This window comes from Sphaeramia orbicularis, chromosome 5 (genome assembly GCF_902148855.1).
Source record: "Sphaeramia orbicularis chromosome 5, fSphaOr1.1, whole genome shotgun sequence".
NCBI classification, from domain to species: Eukaryota; Metazoa; Chordata; class Actinopteri; order Kurtiformes; family Apogonidae; genus Sphaeramia; species Sphaeramia orbicularis.
This window is the reverse complement of record NC_043961.1, coordinates 16,163,771-16,183,276: the sequence shown is the minus strand read 5'-3', so window position 1 is coordinate 16,183,276 and position 19,506 is coordinate 16,163,771. Positions and strand designations below refer to the sequence as shown.

At 33.4% G+C, this 19,506-nt stretch overlaps 1 protein-coding gene across 1 annotated transcript in view; it reads right to left on the bottom strand.

The window, feature by feature from the left end:
• Positions 1-19,506, bottom strand: part of LOC115419505 (contactin-3-like) — a 243,382-nt gene that overhangs the window by 138,369 nt on the left and 85,507 nt on the right. The gene's annotated exons all lie outside the window — the stretch shown is intronic.

Sequence of the window (19,506 nt, the reverse complement as noted above, 5' to 3'; positions counted from 1 at the left end):
AGTGAGTATGAGCGGAACCACTGTCCTATGTTCATGATATGGAGAAGAAGATTTAACCCTTTAACCCCTGACGTGTCTGTGGTGAATGTTCTGAATATAGATTTATTTAAATATTCATTAAAATTCAACCGTTTGCTCAATAGGAAAAATTGACAAATGCGCTGATAGAATAGACCTGGTTCTGTCCATAGGCATCTGAGCATGCTCAGTTCAACCCCACCCCCTTTGACATGGGAGGTAAAACATAGAGCAGTGAGTGAAACCGACTCACTATAGAAATAGACAGTTTGGGCATTTTTTTTTTTTTTTTTACACTGTTTTGTTGTTTTTTTGTTTTGACTGTTTACAGTGGGGGTTTTTTTAACTTTGTTTTTACTGAGTTTTAACTGCTTTTTGGAGTTCAACCAGGTGTTAAAAAGCCGAAAAAGAGCCCAAAACGAAAACTGCTGGACCAAAATTCAAATCCTTGTTGCTTATTTAATTTTTTTTTTTTTTTTTTTTACAGTTCATTTTAGTCACTTTTTTGCATATTTTTTTCCCATGTTATTTATTATTTTGTAAATATTTTGTTAGTTTTCGTTGCTTATTTTGTTAATTATTCTACATTTTGTTTTAATTTGTATTATTTTTTTCTTCAATTTTGTTCAGTTTGTAGCTTATTTTGTTCATGTTGCTTATTATTTTGTTGGTTTATGATTCATTTTTGTTCTTTTTTGGCTGTTTTTGTTCATGTTGTTGCTTCTTCTTTTTTTTCTTTTTTTTTTTTTTGTTTTAGACCATGTAACTGCTTTTTGGAGTTGGACTGATTTATAAAGAAAGAGCCCAAAACAAAAACTACTGTGCTCAAATTCAAATCCTTGTTGCTTATTTTATTTTATTTTTTAAATTCATTTTAGTCAGTTTTTTTTGCATATTTTTTCCATGTTATATATTATTTTGTAAATATTTTGTTAGTTTTTGTTGCTTGTTTTGTTAATTATTCTACATTTTGTTTTAATTTTTTTTTTCTTCAATTTTGTTCAGTTTGTAGCTTATTTTGTTCATGTTGCTTATTATTTTATTGGTTTATTATGCATTTTTGTTCTTTTTTTGGCTGTTTTTGTTCATGTTGTTGCTTTTTTTTTGACTGTGTAACTGCTTTTTGGAGTTCAACCAGGTGTCAAAAAGTGACTGGACTGATTTAGAAAAAAAGAGCCCAAAACAAAAACAACTGGGCCAAAATTCAAATCCTTGTTGCTTATTTTAATTTTTTTTTTTAGTTCATTTTAGTCACTTTTTTTGCATATTTTTTTTCCCATGTTATTTATTATTTTGTAAATATTTTGTTTGTATTTGTTGCTTATTTTGTTAATTATTCTACATTTTGTTTTAATTTTACTATTTTTTTCTTCAATTTTGTTCAGTTTGTAGCTTATTTTGTTCATGTTGCTTATTATTTTATTGGTTTATTATGCATTTTTGTTCTTTTTTTGGCTGTTTTTGTTCATGTTGTTGCTTTTTTTTTAAGACCGTGTAACTACTTTTTGGAGTTCAACCAGGTGTCAAAAAACGACTGGACTGATTTAGAAAAAAAGAGCCCAAAACAAAAACTACTGGGCCAAAATTCAAAATTCAAATCCTTGTTGCTTATTTTACTCTTTTTTTTTTTTTTTTTTTTTTTTTTAACCTCATTTTCGTCACTTTTTTGCTTATTTTTTCATGTTATTTATAGTTTTGTAAATATTTCATTCCTTTTTTCTTCATTTAGTTGCTTATTTTGTTTATTTTTCTATATTTTGTTTAAATTTTACAACTCTTTCTTCAATTTTGCTCAGTTTGTGGCTTTTTTGTTCATTTTACTTATTAATTTGTTGGTTTATTATTCATTTTTGTACCTTTTTTTTTTTAGCTGTTTTGGTTCATTTTGTTGCTTTTTTGTTGCCCAAATTCAACTGCTTGTTGTTGTTCAGTGTGTTCCAGTTCACAGTTCATGTTCAACATCTTAAATCTCTTATTGATGTACATTCTGAGTACCTTATTTAGTTAAAACCTGTCAAATTTCAGTTCCTCTTTTTGTCTTTTTCTGTTATTCCACCCTGTTTTGACCCTAAAACACACAGTAAAAAAAAAAAAAAAAAACACTGAAGAAAAGGAACACAAGCACATACTCACAGCACCTTTTATGAACCTGAAACAGGCGACAACTCACAGAAGCATGTTTAAAGGGTTAAACAAATACACAAAATGCAGATTATCTTTCTTCTAGTTTTGGTGCAAAGAACAAGAAGAAGGTGGAGAATATGTTACAAGTGTCTGAAGCGTTTGCAGCCACAAATTCCAAGTGTTTTAGAAGTAAACAGCCTTTGGCATGGCCTCGGGACAAATCCCCCTCCCTGTGAATTTGTTTGCATTGTTGATATCCAAGACAAGTATCAGAAAAGAGGTTGAATTACAGGGGGTTTTGTTGAACGATGCAGCTGCGTCTCCTTGAAATGCTCATACTTGTAATTCACAACTGAAATTACAATCACGTTGCGTATGATACGGCTTTTCCGCATCATTTACATCGATGTGAAAACAAACACAATGTGAAAGATTTATGAGATACTGGGAAGTTGGTGTCAAAATCTGTGTTGAGTCTTGTGTTGATGTTAGCCGTTGCATTTTTTTAAGCTAATTATTACTTATTTATTACTCGCTGTTTTTAATCACCTTTTACATATTTCTTTTATAATGTTTTAAATGTGTTTCTTTTTGTTTCTTTTATTTCAATGTCCTGTGTGAAGCACCTTGAATTGCCTTGTTGCTGAAATGTGCTATACAAATAAACTTGCCTTGCCTTGCCTAATGGCAGCTAGCGTTAAGGTAAAAAGAAAAAAAGTTAGCTTGATTTATTATCCCTGTGGGGAAATCCAGTTGTTGCATTTTACCCATAATGACTGTTTTCTTAATGCGCTTTTATTCATCTAATACCTTGTTCTGTTTCAATAATTTTTTTTGTATTTTATCTTTAAATCATCAATTATTGTCCTATTTCATGTTAATTATATGATGTCATTGTAATTGACTTTGACTTAATGTATTTCCATGCCTTTGTAAAGCACTCTGAATTGCCCTGTGTATGACCAGTGCGATACAATTAATCCTTAAAGACCCAAACATCCACTGGCGACCAAAACCATCTACTGATCTAAACTGTTTAACCCAGGGGTGTCCAAACTTTTTTTAAAGAGGGCCAGATCTGGTAATGTGGACATTGCCAGGGGCCAATAGTCCCTTAAGACATTTTTTAAACAGTAAAAATTACACATAAATGCGCTGTTCTACAACAATTTTATTTTCATTGTCACAATATCATTTTTTAAATGGCAATGTAACCAAATCTAAGCCACTCAGGTGTGAACAAATTAAAAAAAAACAAAAAAAAAACAAAACAATTCTGCCTTCCTTTCACATCTGGAGTCAGATAACATAGAACAAACTGTGTGGAGTATCTTAAACATCCAAGTTGATAAAAATCTTAACCCCACATTCATTTTAAACATGACTTATATGAGTAATCATTACTCATATTTTACTCAGTAATGCAAAGTCTGTTAACGTTTAAGATGAAAACATATGACTCTTACTCTTGTCTTTCACAAAATCCTTCAGAAAGTAATATTTGTGTCACATCTACAAGTACATAACACCAGCAGTTAGAGGCAACTAACCTGGCAACTTGGTAGCCTGCCTTGGTGGTGAATTCACTGAACTCCCAGGTTCACATGAAGAGTCACTGTTGTGAGTTTAAAGCAGCTTGAATTTGCTTCACTTTTTCGGAGCGCTCACTCCCTGCTAGCTTGTCATATGCGTTAGCATGTTTTGTCTGCTAGTGTCTCTTTACATTGAATTCCTTAAACAAGGCAACAGTCTCTTGACAAATTAGGCAAACACAATCGCCTCGATTTTCAGTGAAAAAAAATTGTACTTCCTATCTCTCCTGGAAGTGGCGGCCCTCACTGTCAACTTTCGTTTTTTTATTTACAGGCGCCATGGTTAGAAATTAGCGAAAAAGGTTCACGGCAAAGTCACAGAGCCAGATAGAGTTAAAGTGGTGCTGCCACCAAGAGGTGAAAGGAGAAACTGCATTTTGAACCTTTTATGATTCATGTACTCGGTTCAACAGTCCAAGCGGGCCATAAATAATACCATATAAAACGCAAGCTGTGGGCCGTAGAAAATCTGACTGCGGGCCGTGATTGGCCCCCGGGCCGGACTTTGGACATGCCTGGTTTAACCCTTTCATGCATACTGGTCACTACAGTGGACAGCTATTCTACAGCTGTTCTCTTGTATATTCATGGATTTTGTTGTTCTTTTCGGGGGGGTTTTGTTTTGTTTTGTTTTTTTACACATATCTTTATTAAAGTTTTAAGACACTACATATCTTTTCTAACATGAATTGGTAACATTATGTAGATCTCTCCTGAGCATAAACCCCCAGAATCATAAGCCCTCCCCATAGTTTTCACACAATTTATCAGTAAATACATGTTTCTGTGCATCAGAAATTAAACACATGGTGTCCAACTGAGTGGACATTTTTGCAACTTCATTAAAAATAGGTTCATAAGATTTTTTTTTTTTTTTTTTTTTTTTTCATTATTGTTTTTTGTTTGTTTTTTTTGGATTATTTTTATTTTATTTATTTATTTTTATTTATTTGTCAGAAGAAAATGTTCAATCACATTGTTTATTTCATGCCTAAAGAGGAATAAAAACACTCAGGAAAATTTTTTTTATTAAGGTTTTCATAATTCGTGCATGAAAGGGTTAATTCCTGTTGATCCACTAATCCTATCAATACATGTAAATAATTGGTGTAAAATGTAGTTGATCGTCGTTTCATGGTCATCAGATATGACCCATTTGGACATTCAGAGGCTTCGTAGTTGCCGTGAGGGGGGGGTTATATTGTCTCAAAAAAAATCCATAAACAGTTGCCATTTGTTGTAGAATTTGTTCAAGTTTCCCTGTTTTGAAAATCTAATATTCTCTGTTTTCCCTAAATAAATAAATGAATGAAAAAAAAGACTGTTCTAGGTAATTTGCAAATGCCCATGTTCCTGTGACTTTAATAAAAGAAGCCTCAAATCATCGCAACTTTCACCGCAATTTTTTGGAAAAGCTGCCGCAAAATCAGGCATTTTAGGTCGCAATAATAAAAAAAAAATCCTGCGAAATCCTAGAGGGACTGATTTTACCTCTAACTGCAATAAAAACCTGTGCTCCTTTGCTGCACTTTCGTATGTTTCAGTACAAATACACAGCAGCACTGATCACTTTAACATCACAGATAAATAATCCATTTTCCAACATCATATTTCAACAAAGAAGTAGTGGAGGACAAACACTTCTTTCTCAGGTGCTACTGGTGTTATAAAATCATCACTGGTGTCCTGGGGGCTGCTGTCAGAGAAGAGTCAGCAGATGAAGATGCACCGGCTCTGCTTTAAGATAAGTTCTGCAGACGTGGCTGACATTTACCACCGGAGCGGAGAGTCAGAGAAACCTACAAAAACACCCAGCCCTTCCATTTCATCCACAGTCAGGACATATCTGTTACAGCAGGGGTGTCAAACTCACTTTAGTTTAAGTTCCACATTCAGCCCAAAATGACGTCAAACGGGCCGGACCAGAGAAAAAAAAACAGTAGAAAAAAAGTAAAATTACAATGTGAAAGTGTTTACAACTACAATGTTAACTTAAAAATCTGAATAACATGAACAACCTGAAATGTCTTAAGAAAAATAAGAGCGATTTTAACAATATTACACCTAAGTTTATCATTTACACACGTCACTTACAACCTACATTATAATTACAAATACACAAAACATTTAATAACAGGCAGAATATTGATAAAACTGCACTTAATTTTTTAGACATTTCAGGTTGTTCATATTTGTTTAGGTTATTCACATTTTATTGTTAACAGATAGTTTGTTAATGTAAATATTTTAAACCAAGAAGAAAATTTGGAGTCATTATTATCCCACCCCCCAAAGGGAAGGCAAGGGGTATTGTTTTTGGTTTGGTTTGTTTGTTTGTTTGTTAACACTGTAGCAGCAAAACTATTGGTTGAATTCATGCCAAATTAGGTTTATAGATTGCCAGTGACCCAGAATACATCCTTTTACATTTGGGAAAAATTTGTCAAAGTTCAAATTTTTTGTGATTTTTTTAAATCTTTTTTTTTCTCCATTTATTTATAATGGGCAAAATTTCAAATGTCTGTAGCAGCAAAACTATTGGTTGAATTCATACCAAATTGGGTTTATAAATTGCCAGTGACCTTGAATAGATGTGGTTACATTTTGGGGAAAGTAGGTCAAAGTTTAAATTTTTTAATGAATTTTCTAAAAACATTTTTCTCCCATTTACTTAGAATGGGTGAAATTTCAGATGTTTATACAAACATCAATTTTGTTTCAATTTACTTCAAACTTGGCACATATATAGAGGCAACTAATATGCTGACATCAGCACATGCATAAACATGATGACATCAGCTGGATCGATGCCAAAATAAGATACAAAACATGCGAGGGGCGGGGTTTGTTGTGCCTGGAACCACTTGTTTTGTATTTTTTTATATTATGCCATGTCATCTATGTTTTGTTTTGTTTTGTTTTGTTTGTGTGTGTGTGTGTGTGTTGGGGGGGGGGGGGGGGGGTTTAAACATTATATGATTTTATTTAACATAATGCATAAACCCAGGCCACTCGTTTATAGGTTGTTATTATTTTACTGTAGATCATTTTGGTTTGTATGTGGAACGTGAACTAAAACAAGTTCAACATCACTGATTGTTTAAATCTTCAGTGTCATTTTTGCACTTTGCAAATTCATCCCGGGGCCCATATTGGACCCTTCTGGAACCATTTGGCCCACGGACCGCATGTTTGACACCCTTCCTACATCTCTGTAAGTAGCTCAGTCCTTAAGTCTGTCTGTTTCACACATCCACACATTATACTATAAAAATACTGAACCACTTGCTTTACAAATCTGACCATTTTACTTTTTTGTCCAACTTTAATTCTTTTCCTTTTGCCAAAATCACAACAGGATGCTGTTTTTACAGTAAACTGCCCTGGACTGGTTTCTGTTGGAACAGGGACCATCCATATTTTTGGTGAACAAGGGCATAAAATGAGGATAAAAATGAACCGGCACCATTAAAAAAAAAGTGCTTTGCTTTAAAAAACATTGCACCAACTGTCGATGAAAACCCTTCTGAAACAGAGCAGAGCAGCATGGATCCAGCTGAAGCTGCGATAAACAAAATAATAATTAAAAAAAAAAATAATAAAATAAATGCAACCGAATGAAAATCCTTTCCAATAAAATGTGGGCAAAGCCTTTGGGTGCGTTCATGTTTCCGCTCCTGCTTCATGTACTAATGTTGCACAGCATGTGATGGCAGACAGACAATATGGACCTGCCAGTAAAATAGTAGTATAATAACCTATAAATAATGACAAATACAAGTGTTTTTGTTTGTTTTAGAGCAAAATAACATCACATTATGAAAATATTTACATTCACATTATATTGTAAAGGGACAGTTTGTTAGAATCTGTTACAATAGACATTGACTGAGGTGGTGTAGTGGTTAGCACTTCCACCTCACAACTTCAAGGTTCTTGGGTTTTATTCTCAGTCGGACTGGAGTTGAGGTCATCAGAGGCTTTACATGTCTGGCTAAGATTGTTTCCCCTTCAGAATATACATACTTTATATTTAACCCATAAAGACCCAGTGCTACTTTTGTGGCAGTTCCCAAATTAATTTTTCTCTCTATTTTAATCTTTCTTAGGTGATTTATCACCATTTATTATTATGTTATCCTCTGTACTTTCTGTTTAAAATCATATATTTTCCTATATTTAATTCACTGATCCTTTAGATGTTCATAAAAGCTCAGAGTAAATACAAAGATTATTACACTGAACAAAACTATAAATGCCCCACTTTGGTTTTTGCTCCCATTTTTCATGAGCTGAACTCAAAGATCTAAAACTTTTTCTATGTACACAAAAGGCCTAGTTCTCTCAAATATTGTTCATAAATTTGTCTAAATCTGTGTTAGTGAGCACTTCTCCTTTGTCCTTTGCTGAGATAATCCATCCACCTCACAGGTGTGGCATATCAAGATGCTGATTAGACAGCAGGATTATTGCACAGGTGTGACTTAGGCTGGCCACAATAAAAGGCCACTCTAAAATGTGCACTTTTACTGTATTGGGTGGTCCAGGGGGGTCCGAAAACCAGTCAGTATTTGGTGTGACCACCATTTTCCTCGCACAGTCTTCTTCATGAATTCTCTGAAACACCTTTGGAGATGGTTTATGGCAGAGAAATGAACATTCAATTCACAGGCAAAAGCTCTGGTGGAGATTCCTGAAGTCAGCATGCCGATTGCATATTCCCTCAAAACTTGTGACATCTGTGGTATTGTGCTGTGTGATAAAACTGCACATTTTGGAGTGGCCTTTTATTGTGGCCAGCCTAAGTCACACCTGTGCAAAAATCATGCTGTCTAATCAGCATCTTGATATGCCACACCTGTGAGGTGGATGGATTATCTCAGCAAAGGAGAAGTGTTCACTAACACAAATTTAGACAGATTTGTGAACAATATTTGAGAGAAATAAACCTTGTGTGTACACAGAAAAAGTTTTAGATCTTTGAGTTCAGCTCATGAAAAATGGGAGCAAAAACAAAAGTGGTGCGTTTATATTTTTGTTCAGTGTACATACTTTATATTTAACCCATAAAGACCCAGTGCTACTTTTGTGGCAGTTCCCAAATTAATTTTTCTTTCTATTTTAATCTTTCTTAGGTGATTTACCACCATTTATTATTATGTTATCCTCTGTACTTTCTGTTTAAAATCATGTATTTTCCTCTATTTAATTCACTGATCCTGTAGATGTTCATAAAAACTCAGAGTAAATATAAAGATTATATGAAAACTGAAGACAAAAAGTGACTTTTTGAACAAAATCTACCAATAACTGAACATAAACCCAGTGTGTCCAAGTTATTATTGTTAACAAAAATTAATGAAATGACAAAAATTAGAACTGAAAAAACATTTTTGTTAACTGAAATAAATAAAAACTATAATTAAAGGAAAAAACAATAACTGAAACTGTATTGTTTGTTCACAAAACTAAAATGTATGAGCTAAAATTTGCTTAGAGGTCTTATTTCTGTCTTTGTGCATAAAAGAAATCAATATAAGTGAATCCCCAAAGGAACTTTACAAATTTACAGGATTTCAGTTCTGTTCAACATGTTGATGGTCATATGAACTATGTTTTCAGCTCAAAAATGTCCAGTTTCATCACAATTAATGCTATATTTTCATGTCACAAATGGCCAAGTTATATTTTAACTGAATTTACCTGAAAAACAAATATTCTATTTTTTTTAGATTCCCCAATTTTTCTTACCAGATTCTATCCTACATATCACATGTTTTATTTTTACAGGTTCAATCTGGAGTATGGTGCTGATCCATCCTGCTTATGTTACGTGAATACATACATTAAGAATGTCACACGTCACTTTTTAAATCAACAGTTTTCTAATAATAAGCATTTTTATAAAGAAATAACAATTCTATATTGTTACTTCCTCTTTAGTATGATGATAAACTACACAATAAATAATTCTGATCCTAGTTTTTGCACAGGGATCATTAGTGTAAACAGTGACATGGCTGCCGAGCATCAGTATGATGGGATCTGTAACAACCATGTCACATCCGTCCACTGCCACATTTTGTGTTTTTGTGTCAGCTGTTATTGTTTTAGATCCACAATACTAACATTTATGAAGAAGAGGAGAATTAGGAATAGTAAGTCTATAAGTTTATTACTAATAAAGTACTGGTACTGACCAGAGCATCATGGGTAACATCACATTCATCCAACCCCATGGGCTTTACTGGTGAATTAATGTTGTAGCAGATGACTGTGTTTCCATGGTAACTACGGAGCCTCTGAACGTCCAGTTGGGTCATATTTGATGACAATGAAAAGATGATAAACTGTATTTTACACCAATGAAAATATTTACATTCACATTATGTTGTCAAAGGATAGTTTGTTAATGTATATATTTTCATAATTTAATGCTGTTTCTTGCTCTAAAACAGAAAAATTTCGAATTGACATTATTTATAGTCATAATATATATATATATATATATAATTGTCCGACAGCAGACAATATTAACCTGTCATGGAACCCCATACTTGAAAAGAGACACTTGAGAGGAAGAAAATGAAGAGAATGAGGATTATTACTGTATTAGCGTCTTCTGTGCCTTGCACCGGTAATTGTGTGTTTCTGAAAATGAATGGAAGTCGTCCATGAGCTAAATGTATTATTAAAAAACAGACAGAAGAAAGGAACATTTGAAATCAATAGTGACACACTCCCACTAATACGAGGCAGAAAGCAATCTGCAGCCCCGCTGTTAAGCAGAGGCGGCTTTTCTGTGTGGGGTCACACATGAGGGGTTTTAATAGGTCCAGTAGTAATCAGATTACCTTTCATTCATCATGCCTTCCACCACCCAGCCTTACAAAGCTACTGCTGCTGTGATACGGACACAGATGTACTCATTTACCTCCGACGACTAATGCAAACAATAGCAGCTTGTTAGTGCTTAAAGACGATTGTAGTAATGGTAAATGGGATGTTCTGGTACCGATCAGCAGTAAATAATACACACATCACACACACACAGGCTTCATGATTTTAACCCACAAAGACCCAAACAACCACCACAGACCTCAAGCATCTACTGATATAAACGGTTTAATAAGAGTTGATCGACTATTCCTATTAATATATGTAAATAATAGGTGTAAAATGGAGTTTATCATATTTTCATGGTCATACAATTAAAATAAAATAAAATAAAATAAAATAAAATAAAATAAAATAAAATAAAATAAAATAAAACAAAACAAAACAAAACAAAATAAAATAAAATAAAATAAAATGAAATTGAGCATCAACATGAAAAACTACACTACAAACAAAAACTTAAGGATATTTTTAATTTTTGGGCTTTTTTTTTTTTTTCAGTTGGAATTCTTGCACGGCGCTTTTTACTTTTTTGTGTGTGAACTGAATTGAAACACTTTTTTTTTTTTTTTTTTTTTAATGACCATACATAGTTTTATTTACAAATGGCAAAACTGACTAAAAAAATATAAAATCCTTAATTTTTTGTTTGTAATGTAAATTTGCACACATCATTTATCAAGTGGGCTCATTTTTTAGCTAAAGATCTCTATTTTATGGAACTGTTATCCTTTTTTAAAAGTTGCAACCGATTTTATTGATTGTACTGTTTACACCATAGCCATAGTTCAAGTTTGATGCTAAAAATTATATCATATATTAAATCTGTTGATTATACAGAGGATTGTTAAGTTTCAAGTATTAGATTTTCATTATTTTGTGAATATTATTGTTGATATTTATGACTTTGAACATTTGTGAGTTGTTTAAAAGTCCCTGTCCACATGTTACCACAAAAATACCACCTTTTTTTATTAAGTTATTTATAATTCAGATATTTGAGTGAAATTTTCAGAAAGTAATGATCTTTAGATACATATTGGGTGATGCATACAACGGTAAAGAGTTGTCCGTGCGTTACTATGGCAACCTGTCCACGTGTTACCACATTCTCATGGCAATAAAACAGAGACTTTTCAATATTTTAGTCCAAAATGTATTTTCTGCATAGCTGAAGAAGAGGGGAAAGGAGAGGAAAGGAGGGAATGAGAAATTATGTGTAGTCTTTTCCTTTCTTCTGTTATTTCTGTGTACTATACTACCTTTTTTTTTTTTTTTTTTTCACTTTTACGATTTGAGTTCCTTTATCATTATTTATGGTTTCTGTTTTTGATTTTCTTTTATGTTTTTCCTTATTTATTTATTTATTTTATATTTATTTATTTATTTATTTTTTGGCCTGTGGGTTGGGTGGGTGGGAAGGGATGGGTGTTGACAGTCAGATATGTCATTCTTGATTGTGCATTGACTGTTACGAATTGATATAATGTCTGTTGTGTTCATTGAAAATGTTCAATAAATATAGTTGGAAAAAAAAAAAAAAAAAAAAGAAATAGCGATAAAACCCTGAATTAAAATATCAGTTATATTAATGACGATCTTTTATTTATTTAGTTTTTTTTTTTTCATTCAATTTCTTTATTAAACTTTTCATACATAATTTAAGAAAGAACACAAAATCACAGACAAAAGCTTACGACAAGAATGTTCAAGGATCAATAACACCGTCAAGCTATTAAAATAAAGTAGAAAAAAACATACACAAAAAATAAAAAAGACATATAAAACAACACTAAACATGATATATGTATGACAAGCTGCTAGTGAAGTGGTATTGGGTTGTTAACACAAGATTGGAAGAAAAAAATAAAAGTAAAAAAAAAAAAAAAAAAAAAAATCAGAGTTTACAGGGAAGACCAGCTTCCGAACATATTCAAAAAAAATAAGTGAGGATCATTTAACTACACATTCAAACACTGGTTATTATCTGTTTATTGAAGACACTAAAATGAAAACTGTACGTCATTAATTGCTAAATGTTATTAATTGTGTTAGTGGATGTGTTTTCATTCCATTCATGAATGCGTTTCATGCATAGACCAGTCAATTAATATATAAAGACAGGTGATATAAGGTATCACATTGATCCTTACATATTCCACAAATTGGATGAATTAACCTTAATTAACCTTGCTCTATAATACGCAGCAGACTCTGAAGCAGCGAGGCAGACACCACTCCTGTCTCTGCTGCAAAAACTGCGACGAATCCACTTTGAAATGAGATTACTGATTAGTTCAGCTCCGAGAGATCTAAATGTAAAATTATTGGGCCCACTGATTTATGAAGAGGACTATAAGGTCAGTTAATATATGTCATATTGGCTGCAGGACAAGTCAATTAAGAAGCAGCCTTTAATTATTTCTTTTAACATAAATCTGGTCTTAACCCACCAGCGTAGTTTAACTAATAGCTATTTGAGAGGCTTAAGCTCTATTAAGAAAGCAGTTCCTAATGTTTTTCTACAGATTAATACCAGCACTGTAGGGTCAGTTTGATGCATCTGTCGAATATGGAAGTGGATGTTCTTCATAAAGCTTTAAGCAGACATTTACAGTCACGGTGTCAAAATTCATTAGAGTGAAACACGACCTGGGAATAAGTCCAAGATATGGACAAAAGTATGTGGACATGTTGAATTCAGGTGTTTCTGTTCTAACAAGGTTTTGGGATACAAAACAATAACAAGATAAGATAAGATAAGATAAGATAAGATAAGATAAGATAAGATAAGATAAGATAAGATGTACTTTATTGATCCCCCAGAGAGGGATATTCAAATGTACAGCTGGAAAAGACAATAAATAACAAATACAACAGAAAAATTAAAAAAGTTGAAAAATTTCTTCAGGTGACTGAAAATGACCAAAAAAAAGTTATAATAATAATAATAATAATAATAATAATAATAATAATAATAATAATAATAATAATAATAATAATGAATAAAGTAACATGTGCAGTAGGTGACTTTGATAATGACAAATGTCATAATATAGTTTTTTATTGGGATAAATATCATCGCATTGGTTAGTTTGGTTTAAATTGTTATCTTTGCTTCCAAAATGCCTCAGACATGGTTTGGACTTAATTTCTCTCAACATTGATTTTTCTTTTTTTTTTTTTTTTATTCATGACTGTGATTTTAAATGTTCTACCTCTAAATTTCTAAAATATTTTTCGTCCTCTGACTATGAATAATAATTTTCGACCACAACTAACCATCTACTTTCTTCACATCTCACTGAGGAAGAAAAATCTAATATTAAACTTTAAGGAAATATTAATGTTTATGTTAAATCATCATGAACAGAACATCTTACAGTTGTAGACATGATGTGTCCCAATACTTTTGACCATATAGTTTATAATTCACAAACTAAATAAATAAATAAATAAATAAATAATATTAATGTTTATTTCTCATTAAAATGTGCACATTTTTGTACTATTTTAATATTTTACCTTGTCATATATCTCTAATTTGCCCATATTTTGACTGCACACTTTTATTTTGTTATTTTTCTATTCTATTCTATTCTATTCTATTCTATTCTATTCTATTCTATTCTATTCTATTCTAGTCTAGTCTAGTCTATTCTACTCGATGTTTATATGTTAAATCATCATGAACAGAACATCTTACAGCTGTAGACATGTGTCCCAATATTTTTGACCATATAGTTTGTAATTAACAAACTAACTAACTAACTAACTAACTAACTAACTAACTAACTAACTAACTAACTAACTAACTAAACTAATTAAATAAATAAATAAACAAACAAACAAACAAATAAATGAATAAATACATACATACATAAAAAACATACATAATATTAATGTTTATTTCTCATTAAAATGTGCACATTTTTGTACTATTTTAATATTTTACCTTCTCGTATATCTCTAATTTGCACATATTTGACGGCACACTTTTATTTATTTGCTTTTCTATTCTATTCTATTCTATTCTATTCTATTCTATTCTATTCTATTCTATTCTATTCTATTCTATGTTTATATGTTAAATCATCATGAACAGGACATCTTACAGCTGTAGACATGTGTCCTAATACTTTTGTCCATATAGTTTATAAACATCAACATTTCCTTAAAGTTTAATGGGAGAATTTTTTTTTTCTCAAGTGAAATGGGAGTGAAATTAGTATTCACAGTCAGAGCATGAAAAATATTTTAAAGGTAGAATATTTAACATCATCATCACTGTTATGGATAAAAATATAGAAATATATCTATACATGACATTTATCATTATTGTTTTGCATCCCAGACCCTTGTTTAGTCCATATAGTGTGAGTTTAAACAGTTTTTCAGAGGCTGTAAAATCTTCCACTACAGTAAATTTCATCTGTGTCTGTATTTGTTTTATTTATAATGTCAAAAAAAATGCTGTCCCAATATTCCAGGTGTTACTGTGGAAATAAATAAATAAATAAATAAATGGAAGGCATGAGCAGTGAGCGTTTGTTTCCCTGTGTTGCCTTTGGGGTGTTTACGCCTTGCTCAGGTTCAGGAGCTGAGAAAAGCCCGGACGGCGTTAATGCCTTCGCCCTGTGGACACGACCCAGGCGCTGAGGATTACAACGCATTTTAAAAGAACCCTGTCAAAACATACTTGTACGTGTTCACCACGGAGGGAAGTCTAACAAACGGAGTCAAAGGTTGGTGTTCATGAGGATCTGCTCCAACGGAAGCAGAACCCGACGGAGGAGGGAGGAGGAAAACGGACCGTGGGCGGGGTTTAAGACCCGGAGGTCCGACAAAGTGAGTAACCAATGATGTAGTCAGTTTGAACAAGAACGAACAGAAGAAATAAAGCCCTGAAAACTAAGAGATAAAACAGTTCCTGCCTGCTGGGTCAGTGGAGCTTTTGGTAATTGGATTTTCTTTTCTGAACAAACGAAAAACTAGTGGTTAATTGATTTTCATTTTAAAATAGATGAATTAAAATTGTATTTTAAGGTGTTTTTTCTTTTTCAGTGTCAACACAGATAAACCAAATTTAAAGAAAAAAAAAACAGATTGATTTTTGTTTTCTCTTTCTAATGACAAAAAGGAAAGTTTGTAGACATTTGTGGAGGGAGCATGTCTACGATGTCCAGATTTCATGAGAACTGGAAGATTCGTACAAACCTACCGTATGTAAGAATCTTTGTGACTTAGGCATTAGCGCTCTTTCCTTGAAAATGACAACATCTGGTCTCAGACAATGAAAAAACACTCATTTTTGGTCTGTTTTTCCATTTCTGTCAGGCAGTAACTGTCTTTTTTGTCATTAGAAAGAGAAAATGAAAATCAATCCGTTTTATAAATTTGGTTTATCTGTTTTGACACTGAAAAAGAAAAATGCCTTGAAATTCAATTTCAACTCCTCCATTTTAAAATGAAAATCACTTAACCACTAGTTTTTCTTTGGTTTCTGAAAAGAAAATTCAATTACCAAAAGATACACTGACCCCTCCGATGAGTTGTTCTTCCTTAACCCATAAAGACCCAAACATCCTCTGGTGACCAAAACCATCCACTGATGAAACTGTTTAATACCTGTTGATCCACTAATGACGCGTTTCTACTACGTGGAACCAGCTCGACTCAGCTCGGCTCAGCTCGGCTTGACTTGGTATTCCTGGAGAGCGTTTCCGTTACAAGATACTACCGACTTTACAGTACCTGGATGCGGCGCGTCTGCTCAGAGAGTTGCTGATAAACTCGCTCGTTGCGTGTTGTCTCGTCTGAATTTTTACGTCAGCCACCAAAGACTGAATCTCCTCCACCGACCGTGGTGTAGTTTTGGGCTGTTATCATGTGGATTAATGTACCGCTATATTTACTGTCAACTTCTGCATCTGTTTTTTTGTAAAACGGCGGGTCACAGAGAAAACTGTCTGACCAATCAGTGGTCTGCAGTGTTTACATGTCACGTTTTAGTATCTGGTCCCCAGTCCTGGAACCTCAGCGGACATGATACCAAAAAAGTAGCACCAGGTACCAGATTCCAGGTCCTTTTTCGTAATGGAAATGCAAAAAAGGCCGAGTCGAGTCGAGTCGAGCCGATACCACATAGTGGAAACGACACATAATCCTGTCAATACATGTAAATAACTGGTGTAAAATGCAGTTTGTCATGTTTTCATGGTCATCAGATATGACCCATTTGGACGTTCAGAGGCTCCATAGTTACCATGGAAACACCTTCATCTCCTACAACATTGATTCACCAGTAAAACCCATGGAGTTGGATCAATGACAGTGGATGGACACACTGGGTTTATGTTCAGTTAATGAGAGATTTTGCTGAAAAAGTCACTTTTTCTTCAGTTTTCTCTATTTTTGATACAATACTCCTCAACTTTACTCTCAGCTTTTAAAAACATCTGCATGATTCGTAAATTAAATGTAGAAAAATACCTGATTTTTAGAGAAAAAAACACTAAATACAAAAGATAATATTACAATAAATGGCGATAAATCACTTCACCCTACAACGCCAAATGTATCATTTTTGATACATGAGTTTTGAAGCCCTCTACATGATCAGTGTGATATTTTTTCTTGAAAAACCTGATGTATACAATTAGATACATGCAATAGATGGATAATCCACCAAGGAGAGGAATTCATTCACCAGAGGCCTTTCCAGTGACACTACAAGACTGTCATTAATGAAGAAGGAGGCAGAAGTTTGGCAAATTTGAAAAGGAATTACAGATTTGTTAGACATGTTTGTGTTATATTATGCTTTTGTTTGTTCAAAAATAATATTTGACCACTAAGACCCAATGTATTAAATATGATACAAAACTGAAACTCATACATGGAAATTGATATTTTAAACTTTTTTACTTTTTTTTTTTTTTTTTTGGTTGGTCAGAAGGACCAATAAAGGCTCCTGTTTCAAACAACTGGAATTTTCTGTCAATGATTTAATGGTTCAGGTTTTACAGGGTTAAAAACATCACATGATTGGTAAATTAAATATAGGAAAATACATGATTTTCACTGAAAAAAATGCAAAATAAAGACGATACTATTACAATAAATGGTGATAAATCACTTCAGGAAGGTTAAATATAGAGAAAAATGTATTTAGGAGCTGACACAAAAGTAGCTCTGGGTCTTTATGGGTTAATATTCACTGATTTGAACACTTCATTATTCCTCTTCAGTTTGACTCAGAAACATGGCCGTGACAACTTCTTCCACTTAATACATCTCCGTCTGGTGTCCAGTATTTCAGCTGGGAGTTATTCACCAACAGCCAAAGTGGGAAAGAAGTGCAGGATTAGACTCCTCATAACATGTAAATCCACCGCTTTGATTTATGTTCTTGTTTGTCGCTGCTTCTTACTGGAAAAACAACACGCTGTCTCTCCACCAGAATAATTGAGCATGTGAGTGCAGTTCATAGATGGGATGACAAATTTGCTGTCTGCAGTCATTTTTACTCTGCAAATCACTGTCCTTCTAAATTATATTTTCTGGGCTGCGTATAAGTCGACCGACACCAGTGGGTTTGAGTTTGAGTGGAAGGACATTAGATCCAAGATGTCTGGAGATGTGAATTTAAGATGCTTTTTTAGAGCTTTATGGTGTGTGTTGAATGCAATCTGGTCTCTGCCGTTAAAATAGCTGATTTATTTTTATTGCTTGTCATATTTTACAAATTGCTACCTTTCAGTAGCCTTCTAAAGAACGCTGCCTCGTGTGGTTATCTCTGAACCGTCACTCACAGGTGATTAATGTTGTCGCTAGGCTAATTGACTTCCCTGTTGTCGGTCAGTTTTATCTGAGGTTGCTGTTACTCATCAAAGATCACTGATGAAAGCTTGGAGCCGCGATGTCTTCCACCTCCCCTGCATCTTTGGTTTAATTAATTTTGGCTGTACATTAGTGCGAAAATATTTGCCAACGTGCATGGAAGGTACAGTAATAAGCGGTGACCGGGGAGACAGTCTTAACTTTATCCAAACATGGCGTGAACTGATGAATAAACAGGTCTGAACAGATACATATGCTGTCTGCAGATTAACTCTTTAAAACCTGATGTGTCAGCTCTGACACACCCTGTGCATGTGCAGTTTGGATGGCTGGTTGTGCAACTGGAAAAACTGCAACGGTTTCTGAAACCTGAGATGTTGGGTTTTATAGGTTTCATTGGGTTAGAGTTTCATTTCACTCATGTCTGTACTAGAAGATGGAGAAGAAGCTGTTTTAGCAAGATTATTACTTGCAGTAAATTGTAAATGAATGCTAGATTTAGAAAGATCTGGAAAAATGGGAAAATGGACTCACTCACAGCATATTTTCTATCCTTTTTTTTTTTTTGTCAAAATGAGATAAAAAGTCCAGGCAGATCATTTTAGGCTTGGGGTTTAAAGGGTTAAACCGCTATTGACCATACAGGGTGGGGAAGCAAAATTTACAATAAACATTTAGTTGTTTTTTCTCAGCAGGCACTACGTCAATTGTTTTGAAACCAAACATATATTGATGTCATAATCATACCTAACACTATTATCCATACCTTTTCACAAACTTTTGCCCATATGAGTAATCAGGAAAGCAAACGTCAAAGAGTGTGTGATTTGCTGAATGCACTCGTCACACCAAAGGAGATTTCAAAAATAGTTGGAGTGTCCATAAAGACTGTTTATAATGGAAAGAAGAGAATGACTATGAGCAAAACTATTACCAGAAAGTCTGGAAGATACTATTAAAGAAGAATGGGAGAAGTTGTCACCCCAATATTTGAGGAACACTTGCGCAAGTTTCAGGAAGCGTGTGAAGGCAG